Source organism: Rosa chinensis, chromosome 1 (genome assembly GCF_002994745.2).
Source record: "Rosa chinensis cultivar Old Blush chromosome 1, RchiOBHm-V2, whole genome shotgun sequence".
In the NCBI taxonomy this organism is placed as follows: Eukaryota; Viridiplantae; Streptophyta; class Magnoliopsida; order Rosales; family Rosaceae; genus Rosa; species Rosa chinensis.
Window position 1 is genome coordinate 38,080,528 of NC_037088.1, and position 19,452 is coordinate 38,099,979.

Sequence of the window (19,452 nt, forward strand, 5' to 3'; positions counted from 1 at the left end):
GATATTACACAGCAAGAAGCATGGAACGGGGTAAAACCCTCAGTAGATCACTTCCGAGTCTTTGGCTGCTTGGCTCATGTACACATTCCAGATGTGAGAAGAGGTAAGTTTGATAATAAAAGTTTTCCTTGTGTATTTTTGGGAGTTAGTGAGGAGTCAAAGGGGTATAGATTGTTTGATCCTATCACTAAGAAGATTGTAGTGAGTAGGGATGTGATTTTCGAAGAAGAAAAACAGTGGGATTGGGATGTGTCTTATGAGAAGCAAATTCTTTTAGACTTAGATTGGGGTGAGAATGAAGAAAACAGTGAGGTAGATAGGGAGAGTGACGGTGGAGGTGAAGATGTTAATAATGGTGAGGAGAGAAACAGTGGTGTAGAGATTGGTGAGGGAGATAGAACTAGAGATGAAGTAGGGGAAGATGAAGGGAGAGAGAGGGGTCCTCCGGTGTGGATGCAAGATTATGTTACTGGGGAAGGATTATCTGAAGATGAAGCAAACATGGCATTAGTTGTGTCAACTGATCCTATTCATTTCAAAGAGGCAGTAAAGAATGCAAATTGGAGACGTGCTATGGACTGTGAAATCAATTCCATAGAGAAGAACAAGACTTGGTCACTCACTGAGCTGCCGGTTGGAGCGAAAAAAATCAGAGTGAAGTGGGTGTACAAAACGAAGTACAATGAGCATGGGGACATTGATAAGCACAAGGCAAGGCTAGTTGCTAAAGGGTACTCACAAAAGTATGGCATAGACTAAATGGAGGTTTTTGCACCGGTGTCAAGGTTGGATACGGTGAGGATGATTATTGCTTTAGCAGTGCAGAAAAGCTGGAAAATCTTTCAGTTGGATGTCAAATCGGCCTTTCTTCATGGTGAGCTGAACGAAGATGTCTATGTAGAACAACCGAAGGGGTATGAGAAAAGGGGCAGCGAACATCTAGTTTACAAGTTGCATAATGCTTTGTATGGATTAAAGCAAGCTCCACGAGCTTGGTTTAGCCGAATCGAAGCACACTTCATCAATGAAGGTTTCCAAAGGTGTGACAGCGAGCAGACATTGTTCACTAAGAAAAGCAGGGAAGGAAAGATCATCATTGTAAGTGTTTATGTTGACGATTTAATATTTACTGGTGATGATGAAATTATGTTGTCCGAGTTCAAGAGTTCCATGATGAGAGAGTTCGACATGTCGGACTTGGGGAAGATTTTCCTTGGGATTGAAGTGTTATAGAGGTCAGATGGTATCTACATATGCCAAAAGAAATATGCACTGGAAGTTTTGAAGAGGTTTGGTATGATGGAGAGCAATTCAGTTAATAATCCAATAGTTCCTGGATGCAAAATCAACAAAGATGAAGATGGCATTACGGTGGATGAAACGTACTACAAGCAATTGGTGGGCAGTTTGATGTATCTCATGGCCACAAGACCGGATATGATGTTTGTCACTTGCCTCATAAGTAGATACATGTCTAAACCTACAGAGCTTCATCTACAAGTAGCAAAAAGGGCACTTTGATATTTGAGAGGGACTGTAAACTTTGGAATTCATTACAAGAAGGAGGAAGTGGTGAATTGCTTGCATTTACAGATAGCGACTATGCCGGAGATATGGAGGATAGGAAGAGTACAAGTGGGTATGTATTTTTGCTGAGCTTTGGAGCAGTTTCGTGGAGTTCGAAGAAGCAGCCAATAGTGACTTTATCAACCACAGAGGCAGAATTTGTGGCAGCTGCAATGTGTGCTTGTCAAGCTCTCTGGATAAAAAGGATTTTGAATGAATTGGGGCATTCTGATGGAGGGTGCACACATGTAAGACGTGACAACAACTCAACTATCAAACTGTCTAAGAATCCGGTGATGCACGGGCGTAGCAAGCATATCGATGTGAGGTATCATTTCTTGAAAAATATTACCAAGGAAGGTATGATTGCTTTGGTTCATTGTGGAAGTCAGGATCAGGTGGCAGATTTGATGACCAAACTGCTGAAGCTTGATGCTTTTCTGAAGTTAAGAGAGTTGCTGGGTGTTGGAAAAGTTCCTGATGTAAACTGACTGCAATTTGCAGTAAGTTTAAGGGAAGGAATGAAGGGTTATTTGGTTTCCTGGTAGTTTTAGGATTATTGCTGATTGGGTTTTAGTTTCAATTTTAAATAAGTTCCTAGTCTTCAGGAGGTTGTTCACATCTTTGGCACTTTCTTCAGGGATTTCTGTTTTGATTTTTTCCTTGTTGCATCTACCACGTTTCTGTAAGCGTGGGCTGCTTTCTAGCTATTCTGTTTATTCATGTAAGGCTATAAAATAGCCACTGTTATTCAATAAGGATCAAGTCATTCAATCCAGTTATTGTGTTTGAGTTCTTTGTTCTCTTGTTCTCATTCCCAACACTGCTTAGAGTCTTGAAGTTCGAAAATATATATAGAGAATTTGAGTTACCAAAGAAGGTTGGGAATCTACTCCACTCGAGGTTTCTGAGTCTGAAGAATAGTGCATTTCGTGGGTTGCCATCATCTGTATCTAATCTGGTACTTTTGCAAACTCTAGATCTGCGGGGTAATTATTTAGAAGATGGATCTTGTTTTGGGATTAAGTGGGACAGGAATACCAAAATCAGAAATGTGTTTTGGAGTATGGAGCAACTGAGGCATTTTTTTTTTTTTTGACTTTGTCAAGGGAAACTCAAAGGCTTCATAGGCTCAAGATAAACCCCTTCGGCGCATGTGAAATGCTCCAACTGTATATTGCAGCACAGTGCCTGACCACTTTGATAGCTTCGGAGTTCGAACCTAGGTTGGGGAGCACACCCAACTAGGCAAGAACCACTAGACCACTTGCAGTGGTTGCATTTGAATTTACCTGAATATTGGCAGAGTGCCGGGGGAAAACTGTCATTTGCAAGGTTGTTCAATTTGCAGACGCTGGTCAATGTCCCCATTAAGAAATGTGATCTGAATGATCTTGTTCAGTTAAGCAATCTGAAGAAACTACGCATAAGTCCGTTACTGTCTCGGTTGGCAGATCGAGCAAAATTGAAGGATGACCAGATTAAAATACTGGAGAAGCTGCCCAACTCAAGGGTGCTTTGCCTTGATTGGCTTTCTTTCGAATCAGAAACATTGGTTTTCTCCAAAGGAGGCTTTCCTCATCTGAAATTTCTTACCCTTACTCAATTGTTTGATTTGAAGGAGTGGAGGGTGGAGAAAGAAGCCATGCCTAGTCTTCAGAGATTGCGCATTGAAAGGTGCTACAAATTGCGGGCAGTTCCAGATGGGCTTCAGGAGATTACTATCCTCAAGGAATTAACAATTGACGATATGCCTAGTAGATTCTGCAATAGGTTTAGGGAAGGAGGAGAGGATTTCTACAAAATCAAACATGTGCATTCTCTTATAATAAAAATTAATTGAAGACGACGAGCCAGAAATGGAGGAAGCAGCGAGTGCTTCTCAAGTAGTTGCGGTTTCAGCTGGTGACTAATTGACAAATTGAAGGTGACTAATTGACTCAATCCCGTTTTATCATACCATAACCTTGTATGATTGTGTGATCAAATTAAAGATTTTATTTACTAAATTGTTTACTGATCACTTCTCTTACTTTGATTAATATATTCCTGCCGGTGTTTCTTAATTATGACCAGCTCCTCCTCCTCCTGATGAGAAAACAGAGGAAATACAAACTTCATCCACTCCTCAGTGAAATCCACAAGTTCGACGTTGTTGCTCCGCTTGACCACATATAGATACAATAGAATCAAACTGGATCAGCATCTGTATTACTTGCTGCAGATTACAACAGACGTGAACAAGGCTAAAGGCTTGATTATCAGAATTTCCAGATTACTTGCACAAGTGCTACTCATGGTCGGTTTCTACATGTTTATGCTATGGCAGCCAGTAATCGAACACATTTAAATTGGGCCGCATGAAAAGACCTTTCTCACCCATGGTAGCTCACTTTATGTTCTTTTGGCTTTTTCCAGATGGCCGAATCCTATACGGCCCCGCCTTTAATTCTCCATTGCCTCTCTTTCTTCTTCCACCGCAACAGCAGCTCTGTGTTTCTTCCCTCAGTCCCTCGTCGCTTTACACGGACCAGTCACACAGGTATGTCTCTTTCTTCTAAATTATGCTTTCTTTCCTCACCCATGCTTTCAAATTAGATTGGAATACGTTTTTTATTTATCCTCTAAATTTGACTTTTACGGTATAATTACTCAGTTATGTTTACACTGTAATTTGATATCCAGGTCTACATTCTTTGGTCTGACAATTTTCAAAACAGATTATCAATCAAATTAATCGTGCTCTCCAATTCAATGAATCAGAGTTCATGCAATTCATAACATAAAGAAGTCTATGAACTTAAGTGATGAGACACTGAATGAAGCAGTCCCCATAGGAAGGTTTAGAGAAAGGATTGAACTACCAGTATGTATCAACACCTAAAATCCATCACATCACAGTAAGAGTTTTAGATCAATTTGAGTTTGCTTAAGCAGAACCATATTAAAATAAACTATAATTAGATGTTTCTTTTTTTCATTTTGTTGGAGTAAACATGGTTTGGAAGCTCTGGTCAAATTACCCTAGTAATCTTTACACGTTATGACACAATGCAGATGTATTTGCAGACATATGCGTCCACATACACAAGGAAACTATATCATTCAACTGAGTAAAAATACCTTGTGCACACCATGAAATCCCCAACCCCTCTTTGGATCCACTACTCGGGCTTCCATTTCGTATCTTTCAAGCCACCTAAGAAAATCGTCAAAATCTTCTTCAGCACCAACTTTCTTTGTGTCATTAGTGTCACTGTCGGTTGAGCTGCTCGAGTACCACAACTTTGAGCTTCTTTGCCTGCCCACCGCTGTAATACAGCTCATGTTAACCATAGACACCAAATGATCTATCTAAAACAATCAGCCTCCACATACACACACTCACCACTATTTCAGTGCATGTTAAAGTATACATTCTCAATAAGATCACATTATGTAAAACAGTAGCAATTACCTCAATGACAACCCAACATCAAAAACATCATAACCAAAGCCTCACGCTTTATGATCAAGTACTCAATTTTGAAGAAGGTAAGTACCCATTCTCTGTTCATGACAAAACAGAAAGCATAGAGAGTGAAATTCTATATAATCATCATTAAATCCATATGATCTTCGTTAGAGAGAAAGCTGCACGCATATACTCATTCTCTCTTCATGCAACAATACCGTTACTTCCAACATTGATAAGGAGTTGTAGAAGTATGTCCATAATCAGATGAAATTCCCGCCACATCTGAGCAAACTAAAAACAAATACACAGAATAACAATGAGAAAGGAAAACTTAAATCTCATTGCTACTAGTCCAAAATCCTTCAGAGCTAATGAAAAGAAGTCTCTTGGTACTTGACCTCTGACGATAGAAGTCCCTAACGTCTTTGATTCTCTTAAGCAACCTCTGAAATTCCTCAACGTATACACACATCAATTCAGTATTGAATTTCAAAGGACCACCACCAAACTACTTCAGAAACCATCAAATATTTATGGACCAATTGGGAAATTAAAGATTCAATTTTGAAGAACCCAACAATCAATTACCAAGAAATCTTACCTCAGTATTGGAAGTATTGTCGGCGCCGGACCCGAACTATTGATTGGCTCGAGAGTCGTCGATTTTGGAAGCTCAGTTCCCTATTTGAAAACTCGATCGTTCCCTTTCTCTCTCATCGCGCGAAGCAAAGAAGCATGCCCTCGCTCTCTTTGTCGCGCGCTTTGAGCTGCATAGTCACATTCAATTCCGTTCTGTTGACCGCTGACGTCAGTTTAATCTCTTGAATTTTTTTATTAATTTGCTCATCCAATACGTCATCATCTCTTCGACATTCTATTTTCCTCACCCAGTACGTCACCCCAGCCCAAACCTAAAATCTCCTCCCTCTATATATAGCATTTAACTCCATTGAAGGTAGCTCATATACTTCCATATCTGTTTGTTTCTCACCTTTTACTAGTCGAACTACATTAAGCCTCAACACCAAAACCATCAGTTAGGAATCTGCAACAAAGAAAATACTGATGTCTAACGAGCAAGAACACCCCAGGAAGGCATTTGGATGGGCTGCAAGAGATTCATCTGGTGTTCTCTCTCCCTTCAGTTTCTCCAGAAGGTATATTGTCAACTAGTACAACACTTCTTCCTCTTCAGATTAAACCATATATAGTACATGTTTGTTTTATAGCTAGTTCTGAAGTTCAACCGATTTGATTGCAGGGAATCCGGAGAGAAAGACGTGACATTCAAAGTGTTGTATTGTGGGATTTGCCATTCGGACCTTCACATGGTCAAGAATGAATGGGGCTTCTCTACCTATCCTCTGGTTCCCGGGTACGTTCGAACTATTCCTGCACACTCTTTTCTAGTATAACTAGTAAAGGTGTTTACCATTTTATTTATATTAATGCTTGAACCCTCTTCAGTAATCTAATATGAACACAATTTGGCAATGCAGGCATGAGATTGTCGGTGAAGTAACGGAAGTAGGGAGCAATGTACAAAAATTCAAAGTTGGAGACAAAGTCGGTGTTGGATGCATAGTTGGAGCTTGCCGATCTTGTGATAGTTGTACCGACCATCTTGAGAACTACTGCCCCAAACAAATACTCACGTACAGTGCCAAGTACTATGACGGAACCACCACCTATGGCGGTTACTCTGACATTATGGTTGCAGATGAACACTTCGTACTCCGTATCCCGGACAACCTACCCCTTGATTGTGCTGCTCCTCTCCTATGTGCCGGAATCACAACCTACAGCCCGTTGAGATATTTTGGACTTGACAAGCCCGGTATGCATGTGGGTGTGGTTGGCCTAGGTGGTTTAGGCCACGTCGCAGTGAAGTTTGCCAAGGCAATGGGAGTGAAGGTTACAGTGATCAGTACGTCCCCTAATAAGAAGGAGGAAGCAGTTAAACACCTAGGAGCTGATTCGTTTTGGTTAGTCGTGACCAAGATCAAATGCAGGTAATTATTTGAACAAGTTACATCTTTTACGACTTTTAAGTGGATTATTCAATGAACAAGTTAATTAATGTTTGTTTCATTGATTAATTTGTAGGCAGCCATTGGTACCATGGATGGGATCATTGACACAGTTTCTGCACAACATCCTCTCTTGCCTTTGATTGGTCTGTTGAAGTCTCATGGAAAGCTTGTCATGGTTGGTGCACCAGAAAAGCCTCTTGAGCTTCCAGTTTTTCCTTTACTCATGGGTAAGCATGTAACTACGAGTGGTTGGCTTTTCCTGTTATCTTTTGCATTGTAGGGTTATTAACAGAGCTAATGTTCGATTTAACAGGAAGGAAGATGGTAGCTGGTAGCGGCATTGGAGGTATGAAGGAGACACAAGAGATGATCAATTTTGCAGCCAAGCACAACATAACAGCAGACATCGAGGTCATCCCAATTGACTACTTGAACACTGCCATGGAGCGCCTTGCCAAAGCAGACGTCAGATACCGTTTTGTCATTGACATTGGAAACACACTGAAGGCTAGATCTTAAATTCTCCAAACCAGACTGTATCAATGAAGATATAAGAACAGAAGCCCAGACTGATCTGGTGCCATAAACATTGTTGTTCTTTCTACAGAGCATTTTTTGTTGTTCGCTACATTAATTCTTTTTCTTCTTTTAAACTCTCTTATCCTCATCACATTATAAGCAGAATGTAATGTAATGATTCGAAATAACTGATTACATGAATAATTTACTGCCTTCTCTAATGATTTGATATAAATGAATATTTGAATAATGTTACTGCCTTCTTTTGTAATGTTAAGTGCTACATAATCACTTCAAATTTTTGCTCTATCTCTAATCCCTACTCCTAATGTAAATTCATAAAAAACCAAAATTAAGAACTGAAAACTAATATCTGGTACAAAATACATGGAGTTATCAGCAATGATGGCTGACTTTAAGATTTAACTCTAAAGGTTGAATTTCTCCTCTATCACAATGTCAGAAACTAAAATTCAAGAGATTCAGTTTTAGAGGACCAGAACAACTACCAGAAGTGCCATATGAACTCCCACTATAACAATCGATCGGGGTATGCTTTAGACATTCTACAACCAAAAACCTCCGCTTTTGTAGCTTTATTGAGAACGTTGTTGCCTCAAGAATGACAGGAACATGTGCAGGAGAAATTATTAATGTCATAAAAAAAACATATTAAGAAAAACAGAGTATACACTCAAATAAACAAAAAGTATTATTTCAAATAAATAATGTCATATTGTAGTATAACTTTCTAAGTTTTTCCTTGTTTTTCTTGTACTTTTTGTTCTATTGATCAATGACCGATTGAACTTTTAAGGTTTTGAATCTGAAATAGGTTTTTTTTGTTATCTTTTAATTACCTTATGTCTCGACCATGAAGGTTTGGATCTTGATTTCCCTCCTAGATGCCGATCTACTTGCATCCAACTCCAAGGTCCAAAGACAAGACCCGGTGTGGCAATATTGGGATTAATTTAAAAGCAGCCATAGTTCTTAGCTTATGAAAGCTGCTATTTACGAAGTTCTATAAGCTGCTATTTACGAAGTCTGCCAGGCCTTCTGTTGATGCTGGAAGAAGTCCAAACTTGGGCTTGGGTGTGAGAAAAAAGGTTTTTAAACCTAGTCTGGCAATTATCCCTCCGGAATTCCAACTGGGTGAACTAGTGGAGGTTCCAATTTCGATGGAGTAGCTCCAAAGAAGAAGGGTCGTCCACCTGGACGTCGGGCTAAGCAGTTACAATCTCCAAAGAAAGTGGAAGGTAATGATGTCGGTGTGGATTTATGCTCCAACTCGAATGGGAAGGAGCTGCTTATTGTTTGATCGTTCTAGCTTGGGTTTAAGCCTCTTTAAGGGTGTCTTATTTCTATGAGTCTTCTATGACGTTTTTAGTTTCTTTCTTGTACCACAATTGCGTGATTGGCAAAGGTGGGCTAGTTGAATGATTTCTTTCCATAGGAGGCGAAGCTTTGTCACTCTTGGATAGGCTTGCTTAATTGTGTGCTTCCCAATGATGTTAATTAGTTTGTTGTAGCTTGGTTAGGTTTTAACGGATTTTCTTGCCGGTTTTTCTTATGTAAGCTTTGTAAGCTATGGCCAATTGGCTGTTGATTATTTGAATAACAATCAACTTCTATTCAAAAAAAAAAACTTAATGATGCAACTTTTAAAAGAAGCGATTGTTTTTTAATTTCACAAAACACATTTTGTTTCTTAATTTATAAGTTAAGCAACTTTTTGCATAGCATAAGATGTGCAAAACTAGACTGAAGCCTATATATAGCGCTTGCCAAATCTACACAACTTTTTCCATGAGGATCCGACTGTTGGATCTTCGTATAATTTTGAGAGGATGATCCTAATGGCGATCCGTGAGGATCCGACCATTGGATCATCGTATAATTGTGAAAAGATGATTTAAAAGGCTATCCGTGAGGATCCGACCGTTGGATCATCGTATGATTGTGCAAAGATGATTCAAAAGGCGATCCATGAGGATCCAACCATTGGATCTTCGTATAATTTTGAGAAGATGATCTTAAGGGCGATCCTTGAGGATCCGACTGTTGGATCATCGTATAATTGTGAAAAGAAGATTCAAAAGGTGATCCGTGCAGATCCGACCGTTGGATCATCGTATAATTTAGTGAGGATGATTCTAAAGGTGATCCAGGACGCTCCAACAGTTGGATCTTCGTATAATTTTGAGAGGATGATCTTAAAGGCGATCCGTGAGGATCCAACCATTGGATCATTGTATAATTGTGAAAAGACGATTCAAAAGGCGATCCGTGAGGATGGTTCATTTACGAACAGAATTTTATTATTTTACATTTAATCGCCAAGTTGTGAAAATTATTTTTCGGAAATAAATATTTGTTTTAAACATATTACTTCCTCGTGACTAAACCAACAATTTCTTTCTTAAACACTGTCTCAAGTATTTGAAATACTCAATCGACTAAAACAATGATGAAAATAAAAAGAATAAATTTTTTTTTTGTCAAAAAAGGAAAGGAAAAAAAAACTGAAAAGATAGAAAATAGAAAATTTCAAAATCGAAAAATAAAAAAACTCATATAGAGAAAATGATTAATGCAGGGGCGGGGGTGGAGAACTCGTTCCCCGCAGGGGCAGGGCGCAAATCCCCCATTTGAAAATATCCCCATATGGGGAATGGGGGAGCTTAAATAGTAAGTATTTAAAAAAAAATAATAATAAATAAAACCTGCCCATATTGAAAACGGGTAAATTGATGGGTATGGGTTTACCCGTTTAGAAATAGATTGGGTAAATACCCATACCAGCGAATTATTTGATGGGTATTACCCACGAACTATTATTAGGTGGGTATTACCCAATGGGCATAAATGCCAACTCTACCCAATTCATGAGGATTGTGATATACAGGTAAAAAGATTGACTCAATTATGGATTGCAGAAGGGTTTATAACTTCAACAACAGAAATATAGGGTTAAGTGGAAATAATGGAAGATGTATCATATGGTTGCCTAACTGAACTGGTGGAAAGATCTATGGTTCAAGTTATAAAATCTGGTTTAAGTGGGAAGGTGAAAACTTGCCGTCTCCATGATCTTATGCGGCACTTGTGCTTGCAAAAGGCAAAAGAGGAGAACTTTCTCAGTATTGTTAACTTTTCTGTGGGTCCAGTATCTAATGCAGCACTGATTGGTAAGGTTCGAAGACTTGCCCTCTGTGAGGGTGAATTTGTGATTTGGACCTTTGCAGCAAGACCCTCCTGGTTAAGCGAGACTAGGCCCAAAATCGTTCAAAGGTTGAACCTGAGAACGACTTCGTTGTAACCCACTAGATGATAACAGCAGTTATTTTGGCTTGATGATAACAGCAGCAATTGGATTAGATTTCACGAGAGCAGAGCTTATAGGCGGATATGGTGTGGGAGCTAGATGCATGAGAGTTTAGCAGAGAGGGAGAATTCCAGCAGTAACATGATTTATGGGTTTTGGATTAAGGTTGGTTGGGAAGAATTGATGGCTAGGGATTCTGTACATACATGTACATTTGCAAGCATAATTAGCTATAATGGGCCACGCTCATTGTACCGCCAAAGGTACTAATTCCAACCAAAGGAATGACATGCAAACACACTGCCAGACGGGCTACAGCCTCAACGTCGGACCACCTCCAGATCGCCGCCGACGCGCCGCTAGGCGCCGCGCCAAGATGGCATCAGAGGCTTCTGAAAAGGGGAACTGAAGCATATCAGTCCCACATCGAAAACAAAGAGAAGATCAACCTCTTCCTCACCCATAAAAGGAACTCTCCTCCCACTTAAACACCATTCATTCCATCTCGATCCCATTACATATCTTGTAATCTTGTTAGGCCGTAAGGCTCGACACACTAGTACACATTCAAGTGGACGTAGTTTCCCGCTAAGGCGGGAGACGAACCACTATACATCTCGTGTCACTCTCTCTCTCTCTCTCTCTTAAGCTAACTAGAGATCCCCAACGGATCCAAACGTTAACAGATTCAGAGATAAAGCTTGATCTCTTGCTTGATGTTTCTGGGTTGTTGTGGCTTGGTTTCCTACGACAATGAACTCGCCTTTTATAGCGGAGATAGACGGGGAGGATTTGTGCCAAGAACCGGAGGCTTCGAAAGGGTATTCTCAGTTTTGGTGAGATCATTCTAATTCTTTCAGCTTTTGTTTTCCCCATGAAACCAAAAGAGTGAAAGCTTACTTTTGGCTAGGAGGCTGAAGACCAGTGTCACAGATATAGGACGGTGATGGGGATCCCAGATTTTGTGCTGCTGTGATCTTTGAGAAATCCTAATCCCCTAATTTTTGCTATTGTAAATTGTGATCACAAAAATCTAAGAGTTATTGGAAATTGAGGCAGGATTTCGGAGGATGTGAGTTGGGAAGCTTTTGCATAGATTTGGGGTTCTTACCAGAAAAGGGTGGAGTAACAATCCCAGCAACAGCTTGGTGGAACAGCGTTCCTAGTTTGGGGAAGACGACTCCAACGAGTTTTTTGGGCTACAGACTCTGATGTAATGGACTTTGGGTAGGGGAGTGACTCTAGTGGGCTCTAAGTCTTGTTGGGCCTGCTTTCATCTCTCTATTAGCCCATGTTAAGATATTGGCCCTCAAAGCATGAATTTTGGTTCCCAAGTCCAAAATTATCGACGGGCCTTATCATAACAATAGGCCTCGCATGATCCGTTACCTTCCACACCACATCCCGTCGTATAAGCCCCAAACGTAGCTTGGGTCTACGTGTATCGCATGGTAAATAAGCGTGTTGGCTCCTTTGGAAATGCCTGTCAATCGTTTGAGTATTTAGGCATCTCGTATCGCTTGTTAAATAGAGAACTTCCTTTTGACGCGAAATGGGCTTGCTTGAAGGCCCAATTAGGTTACGAGGTCGATGACTCGTTCCCTTTACCTGTCACTAGTTAAATTCGAACTTGTGGAAATTTGGGTATCAACACCCTCTACTTGGACGAAAATGTTAAATATGAGTTCAGTAGTGAGAATGGAATAGATGGCCACATTAGGTCTCTATTATACTTTTCCCCAGAATGCTTCTACCAAAAGTGGAACAAAAGAATAATACGATCAGTATTCAATGAGTTCATATTGCTTGAAGGGTTATTTGGTTTCCTGGTAGTTTTAGGATTATTGCTGATTGGGTTTTAGTTTCAGTTTTAAATAAGTTCCTAGTCTTCAGGAGGTTGTTCACAGCTTTGACACTTTCTTCAGGGATTTCTGTTTTGATTTTTTCCTTGTTGCATCTACCACGTTTCTGTAAGCATGGGTTGCTTTCTAGCTATTCAGTTTATTCATGTAAGGCTATAAAATAGCCACTGTTATTCAACAAGGATCAAGTCATTCAATCCAGTTATTGTGTTTGAGTTCTTTGTTCTCTTGTTCTCATTCCCAACAAACTTGTATCAAAGCCCCCACTGGGCCTGAAAGAAAAGCTGCAGTCTTTTCGAGTGATTTCCAAAACACAGAGTCAGGAAGTGAAAAATGGCAGCAGAGTCAAGTAACTTTGCGCAACCTTGCATCCCAAAGTTTGATGGGGATTATGAGCATTGGAACATGCTAATGGAGAATCTCCTACGTTCAAAGGATTTTTGGAGTGTTATTGAGACGGGGTATGCATAACCTGCTACTGGAGAAGTTTTAACTAGTGCACAGAGAAAAACCTTGGAGGAGACAAAGCTAAAGGATCTGAAGGCCAAGAATTATCTTTTCCAATCCATTGACAAGTCCATTCTGAAGACAATTGCTCAGAAGGAGACGACAAAGCAGCTGTGGGATTCCATGAAGGTCAAGGACCAAGGAAACGCTAGGGTGCAGCGTGCTCAACTTCAAATCCTTCGTAGGAATTTTGAAGTGTTGGAGATGAAACTTGGAGAATCTATCACAGATTACTTTGCAAGGGTGATGCTGGTGACAAACGATATGAGGAATCTTGGAGAGAACATGCCTTATGTGAAGATCGTTGAGAAGATCTTGCGCACACTTACTGAGAAGTTCAACTACTACATAGTTTGTTCGATCGAGGAGTCGAAAGACATCAATCGTCTTTCAGTGGATGGATTGTAGAGTTCACTACTTGTTCATGAACAAAAGTTCTGAAAGAATGAAGGAGATGACCAAGCACTGAGGGTCTATGATGAAAGAGTTGGAGGAAGAGGCCGAGGAAGAAGCAATTACAGAGGAAGAGGTCGTGGAAGAGGACAAGTGTTTAATAGGGCCACGGTGGAATGCTTCAAGTGCCACAAACTTGGACATTTCCAATATGAATGTCCAAGTTTGAACAAGGAAGCCAATTACGCAGAGCTGAATAAAGAGGATGAGATGCTACTGATGTCGTATGTTGAATTACATGATGAGAAACGGAATGATGTGTGGTTTCTTGACTCAGGGTGCTCCAATCATATGTGTGGATATTGAGGTATGTTTACCAATTTAGATGAAAGTTTTCAACATTCAGTTAAGTTGGGAAACAATAGTAGAATGAGTGTGGCTAGAAAAGGGAATGTGAAGCTATTATTGAATGGAGTTAATCATGTTGTCAATGAAGTGTACTATGTTCCAGAGCTCAAAAATAATCTCTTGAGCATAGGACAACTTCAAGAGAAAGGTTTGGCAAGCTTAATTCAGGTAGGAGTCTGTAAGATCTACCATCCAGATAAGGGTTTAATCATTCAAACCCTAATGAGCGCAAACAGAATGTTCATCCTGCTAGCACAGACTCAAGTTCAAGTCCCTACACAAGCTCAACCAGAAAGATGTTTTCACACAAGCTCTCAAGACCTCTCCTACCTTTGGCATAGACGATATGGCCGAGCTATAAAGGACTAAGAACCCTGCAGTGGAAGAAGATGGTACGTGGACTTCCCCAATTTCCTGCCTCAAGCATGACCTGCACGGATTGTATCAATGGGAAGCAACATAGAGATGTCATGCCGAAGAAAAGCACTTGGAGAGCAAGTCAGAAATTGGAGCTGATTCACGCCGATATTTGCAATCCTATCTCACCTGAGTCTAATAGTGGAAAGAGGTACACATTGTGTTTCATTGATGATTTTAGTCGGAAACCATGGGTGTTTTTATTGGTTGAAAAGTCTGAGGCACTAAATTGCTTTAAAAGGTTCAAAATAATGGTGGAAAAGGACACAGGGATGTTTGTAAGTGTTTACGGACTGACAGGGGAGGAGAATTCACTTCCAACGAGTTCAATGAGTTCTGCAAGCGAAAGGGAATCAAGAGGCAGCTGACCACGGCATACACTCCACAACACAATGGTGTAGCCGAAAGGAAAAATAGAACAGTGATGAACATGGTCCGATCGATGCTTTCTGACAAAGGAATTTCGAAGACATTTTGGCCGGAGGCAGTGAATTGGACATTCTATGTTCTAAACAGGTGTCCGACATTGGCAGTAAAAGATATTACACAGCAAGAAGCATGGAACGGGGTAAAACCCTCAGTAGATCACTTCCGAGTCTTTGGCTGCTTGGCTCATGTACACATTCCAGATGTGAGAAGAGGTAAGTTTGATAATAAAAGTTTTCCTTGTGTATTTTTGGGAGTTAGTGAGGAGTCAAAGGGGTATAGATTGTTTGATCCTATCACTAAGAAGATTGTAGTGAGTAGGGATGTGATTTTCGAAGAAGAAAAACAGTGGGATTGGGATGTGTCTTATGAGAAGCAAATTCTTTTAGACTTAGATTGGGGTGAGAATGAAGAAAACAGTGAGGTAGATAGGGAGAGTGACGGTGGAGGTGAAGATGTTAATAATGGTGAGGAGAGAAACAGTGGTGTAGAGATTGGTGAGGGAGATAGAACTAGAGATGAAGTAGGGGAAGATGAAGGGAGAGAGAGGGGTCCTCCGGTGTGGATGCAAGATTATGTTACTGGGGAAGGATTATCTGAAGATGAAGCAAACATGGCATTAGTTGTGTCAACTGATCCTATTCATTTCAAAGAGGCAGTAAAGAATGCAAATTGGAGACGTGCTATGGACTGTGAAATCAATTCCATAGAGAAGAACAAGACTTGGTCACTCACTGAGCTGCCGGTTGGAGCGAAAAAAATCAGAGTGAAGTGGGTGTACAAAACGAAGTACAATGAGCATGGGGACATTGATAAGCACAAGGCAAGGCTAGTTGCTAAAGGGTACTCACAAAAGTATGGCATAGACTAAATGGAGGTTTTTGCACCGGTGTCAAGGTTGGATACGGTGAGGATGATTATTGCTTTAGCAGTGCAGAAAAGCTGGAAAATCTTTCAGTTGGATGTCAAATCGGCCTTTCTTCATGGTGAGCTGAACGAAGATGTCTATGTAGAACAACCGAAGGGGTATGAGAAAAGGGGCAGCGAACATCTAGTTTACAAGTTGCATAATGCTTTGTATGGATTAAAGCAAGCTCCACGAGCTTGGTTTAGCCGAATCGAAGCACACTTCATCAATGAAGGTTTCCAAAGGTGTGACAGCGAGCAGACATTGTTCACTAAGAAAAGCAGGGAAGGAAAGATCATCATTGTAAGTGTTTATGTTGACGATTTAATATTTACTGGTGATGATGAAATTATGTTGTCCGAGTTCAAGAGTTCCATGATGAGAGAGTTCGACATGTCGGACTTGGGGAAGATTTTCCTTGGGATTGAAGTGTTATAGAGGTCAGATGGTATCTACATATGCCAAAAGAAATATGCACTGGAAGTTTTGAAGAGGTTTGGTATGATGGAGAGCAATTCAGTTAATAATCCAATAGTTCCTGGATGCAAAATCAACAAAGATGAAGATGGCATTACGGTGGATGAAACGTACTACAAGCAATTGGTGGGCAGTTTGATGTATCTCATGGCCACAAGACCGGATATGATGTTTGTCACTTGCCTCATAAGTAGATACATGTCTAAACCTACAGAGCTTCATCTACAAGTAGCAAAAAGGGCACTTTGATATTTGAGAGGGACTGTAAACTTTGGAATTCATTACAAGAAGGAGGAAGTGGTGAATTGCTTGCATTTACAGATAGCGACTATGCCGGAGATATGGAGGATAGGAAGAGTACAAGTGGGTATGTATTTTTGCTGAGCTTTGGAGCAGTTTCGTGGAGTTCGAAGAAGCAGCCAATAGTGACTTTATCAACCACAGAGGCAGAATTTGTGGCAGCTGCAATGTGTGCTTGTCAAGCTCTCTGGATAAAAAGGATTTTGAATGAATTGGGGCATTCTGATGGAGGGTGCACACATGTAAGACGTGACAACAACTCAACTATCAAACTGTCTAAGAATCCGGTGATGCACGGGCGTAGCAAGCATATCGATGTGAGGTATCATTTCTTGAGAAATATTACCAAGGAAGGTATGATTGCTTTGGTTCATTGTGGAAGTCAGGATCAGGTGGCAGATTTGATGACCAAACTGCTGAAGCTTAATGCTTTTCTGAAGTTAAGAGAGTTGCTGGGTGTTGGAAAAGTTCCTGATGTAAACTGACTGCAATTTGCAGTAAGGTTAAGGGAAGGAATGAAGGGTTATTTGGTTTCCTGGTAGTTTTAGGATTATTGCTGATTGGGTTTTAGTTTCAATTTTAAATAAGTTCCTAGTCTTCAGGAGGTTGTTCACATCTTTGGCACTTTCTTCAGGGATTTCTGTTTTGATTTTTTCCTTGTTGCATCTACCACGTTTCTGTAAGCGTGGGCTGCTTTCTAGCTATTCTGTTTATTCATGTAAGGCTATAAAATAGCCACTGTTATTCAATAAGGATCAAGTCATTCAATCCAGTTATTGTGTTTGAGTTCTTTGTTCTCTTGTTCTCATTCCCAACACTGCTTAGAGTCTTGAAGTTCGAAAATATATATAGAGAATTTGAGTTACCAAAGAAGGTTGGGAATCTACTCCACTCGAGGTTTCTGAGTCTGAAGAATAGTGCATTTCGTGGGTTGCCATCATCTGTATCTAATCTGGTACTTTTGCAAACTCTAGATCTGCGGGGTAATTATTTAGAAGATGGATCTTGTTTTGGGATTAAGTGGGACAGGAATACCAAAATCAGAAATGTGTTTTGGAGTATGGAGCAACTGAGGCATTTTTTTTTTTTTTGACTTTGTCAAGGGAAACTCAAAGGCTTCATAGGCTCAAGATAAACCCCTTCGGCGCATGTGAAATGCTCCAACTGTATATTGCAGCACAGTGCCTGACCACTTTGATAGCTTCGGAGTTCGAACCTAGGTTGGGGAGCACACCCAACTAGGCAAGAACCACTAGACCACTTGCAGTGGTTGCATTTGAATTTACCTGAATATTGGCAGAGTGCCGGGGGAAAACTGTCATTTGCAAGGTTGTTCAATTTGCAGACGCTGGTCAATGTCCCCATTAAGAAATGTGATCTGAATGATCTTGTTCAGTTAAGCAATCTGAAGAAACTACGCATAAGTCCGTTACTGTCTCGGTTGGCAGATCGAGCAAAATTGAAGGATGACCAGATTAAAATACTGGAGAAGCTGCCCAACTCAAGGGTGCTTTGCCTTGATTGGCTTTCTTTCGAATCAGAAACATTGGTTTTCTCCAAAGGAGGCTTTCCTCATCTGGAATTTCTTACCCTTACTCAATTGTTTGATTTGAAGGAGTGGAGGGTGGAGAAAGAAGCCATGCCTAGTCTTCAGAGATTGCGCATTGAAAGGTGCTACAAATTGCGGGCAGTTCCAGATGGGCTTCAGGAGATTACTATCCTCAAGGAATTAACAATTGACGATATGCCTAGTAGATTCTGCAATAGGTTTAGGGAAGGAGGAGAGGATTTCTACAAAATCAAACATGTGCATTCTCTTATAATAAAAAATTAATTGAAGACGACGAGCCAGAAATGGAGGAAGCAGCGAGTGCTTCTCAAGTAGTTGCGGTTTCAGCTGGTGACTAATTGACAAATTGAAGGTGACTAATTGACTCAATCCCGTTTTATCATACCATAACCTTGTATGATTGTGTGATCAAATTAAAGATTTTATTTACTAAATTGTTTACTGATCACTTCTCTTACTTTGATTAATATATTCCTGCCGGTGTTTCTTAATTATGACCAGCTCCTCCTCCTCCTGATGAGAAAACAGAGGAAATACAAACTTCATCCACTCCTCAGTGAAATCCACAAGTTCGACGTTGTTGCTCCGCTTGACCACATATAGATACAATAGAATCAAACTGGATCAGCATCTGTATTACTTGCTGCAGATTACAACAGACGTGAACAAGGCTAAAGGCTTGATTATCAGAATTTCCAGATTACTTGCACAAGTGCTACTCATGGTCGGTTTCTACATGTTTATGCTATGGCAGCCAGTAATCGAACACATTTAAATTGGGCCGCATGAAAAGACCTTTCTCACCCATGGTAGCTCACTTTATGTTCTTTTGGCTTTTTCCAGATGGCCGAATCCTATACGGCCCCGCCTTTAATTCTCCATTGCCTCTCTTTCTTCTTCCACCGCAACAGCAGCTCTGTGTTTCTTCCCTCAGTCCCTCGTCGCTTTACACGGACCAGTCACACAGGTATGTCTCTTTCTTCTAAATTATGCTTTCTTTCCTCACCCATGCTTTCAAATTAGATTGGAATACGTTTTTTATTTATCCTCTAAATTTGACTTTTACGGTATAATTACTCAGTTATGTTTACACTGTAATTTGATATCCAGGTCTACATTCTTTGGTCTTTTCTACCCTGCCCATCTCAAACCCCTTTTTAAGTTCTTTATCCCGCACGGACAAGGCTGTCTTCTTCCGCGGCAGCTACTGTGACTTGTGTGTCCTCCTCTCTTCCCACTCAGCCAGGTTCTTCTCTTTTTTCTATCTACTCATTTCTCTTCC

At 40.4% G+C, this 19,452-nt stretch overlaps 2 long non-coding RNA genes and 1 pseudogene across 2 annotated transcripts; all 3 read left to right on the plus strand.

Moving 5' to 3' along the window:
- The first annotated feature begins 3,406 nt into the window (after positions 1-3,406).
- On the plus strand, positions 3,407-4,106 carry LOC121050968. The gene is made up of 3 exons (XR_005804581.1): positions 3,407-3,493; positions 3,643-3,865; positions 3,985-4,106. It is a non-coding gene; the product is annotated as an uncharacterized LOC121050968 (long non-coding RNA).
- Positions 4,107-5,970: 1,864 nt separating this feature from the next.
- On the plus strand, positions 5,971-7,825 carry LOC112197367 (annotated as a pseudogene).
- Positions 7,826-18,206: 10,381 nt separating this feature from the next.
- On the plus strand, positions 18,207-19,327 carry LOC121050966. Its single transcript, XR_005804579.1, has 3 exons — positions 18,207-18,522; positions 18,672-18,894; positions 19,014-19,327. It is a non-coding gene; the product is annotated as an uncharacterized LOC121050966 (long non-coding RNA).
- Positions 19,328-19,452: the final 125 nt, after the last annotated feature.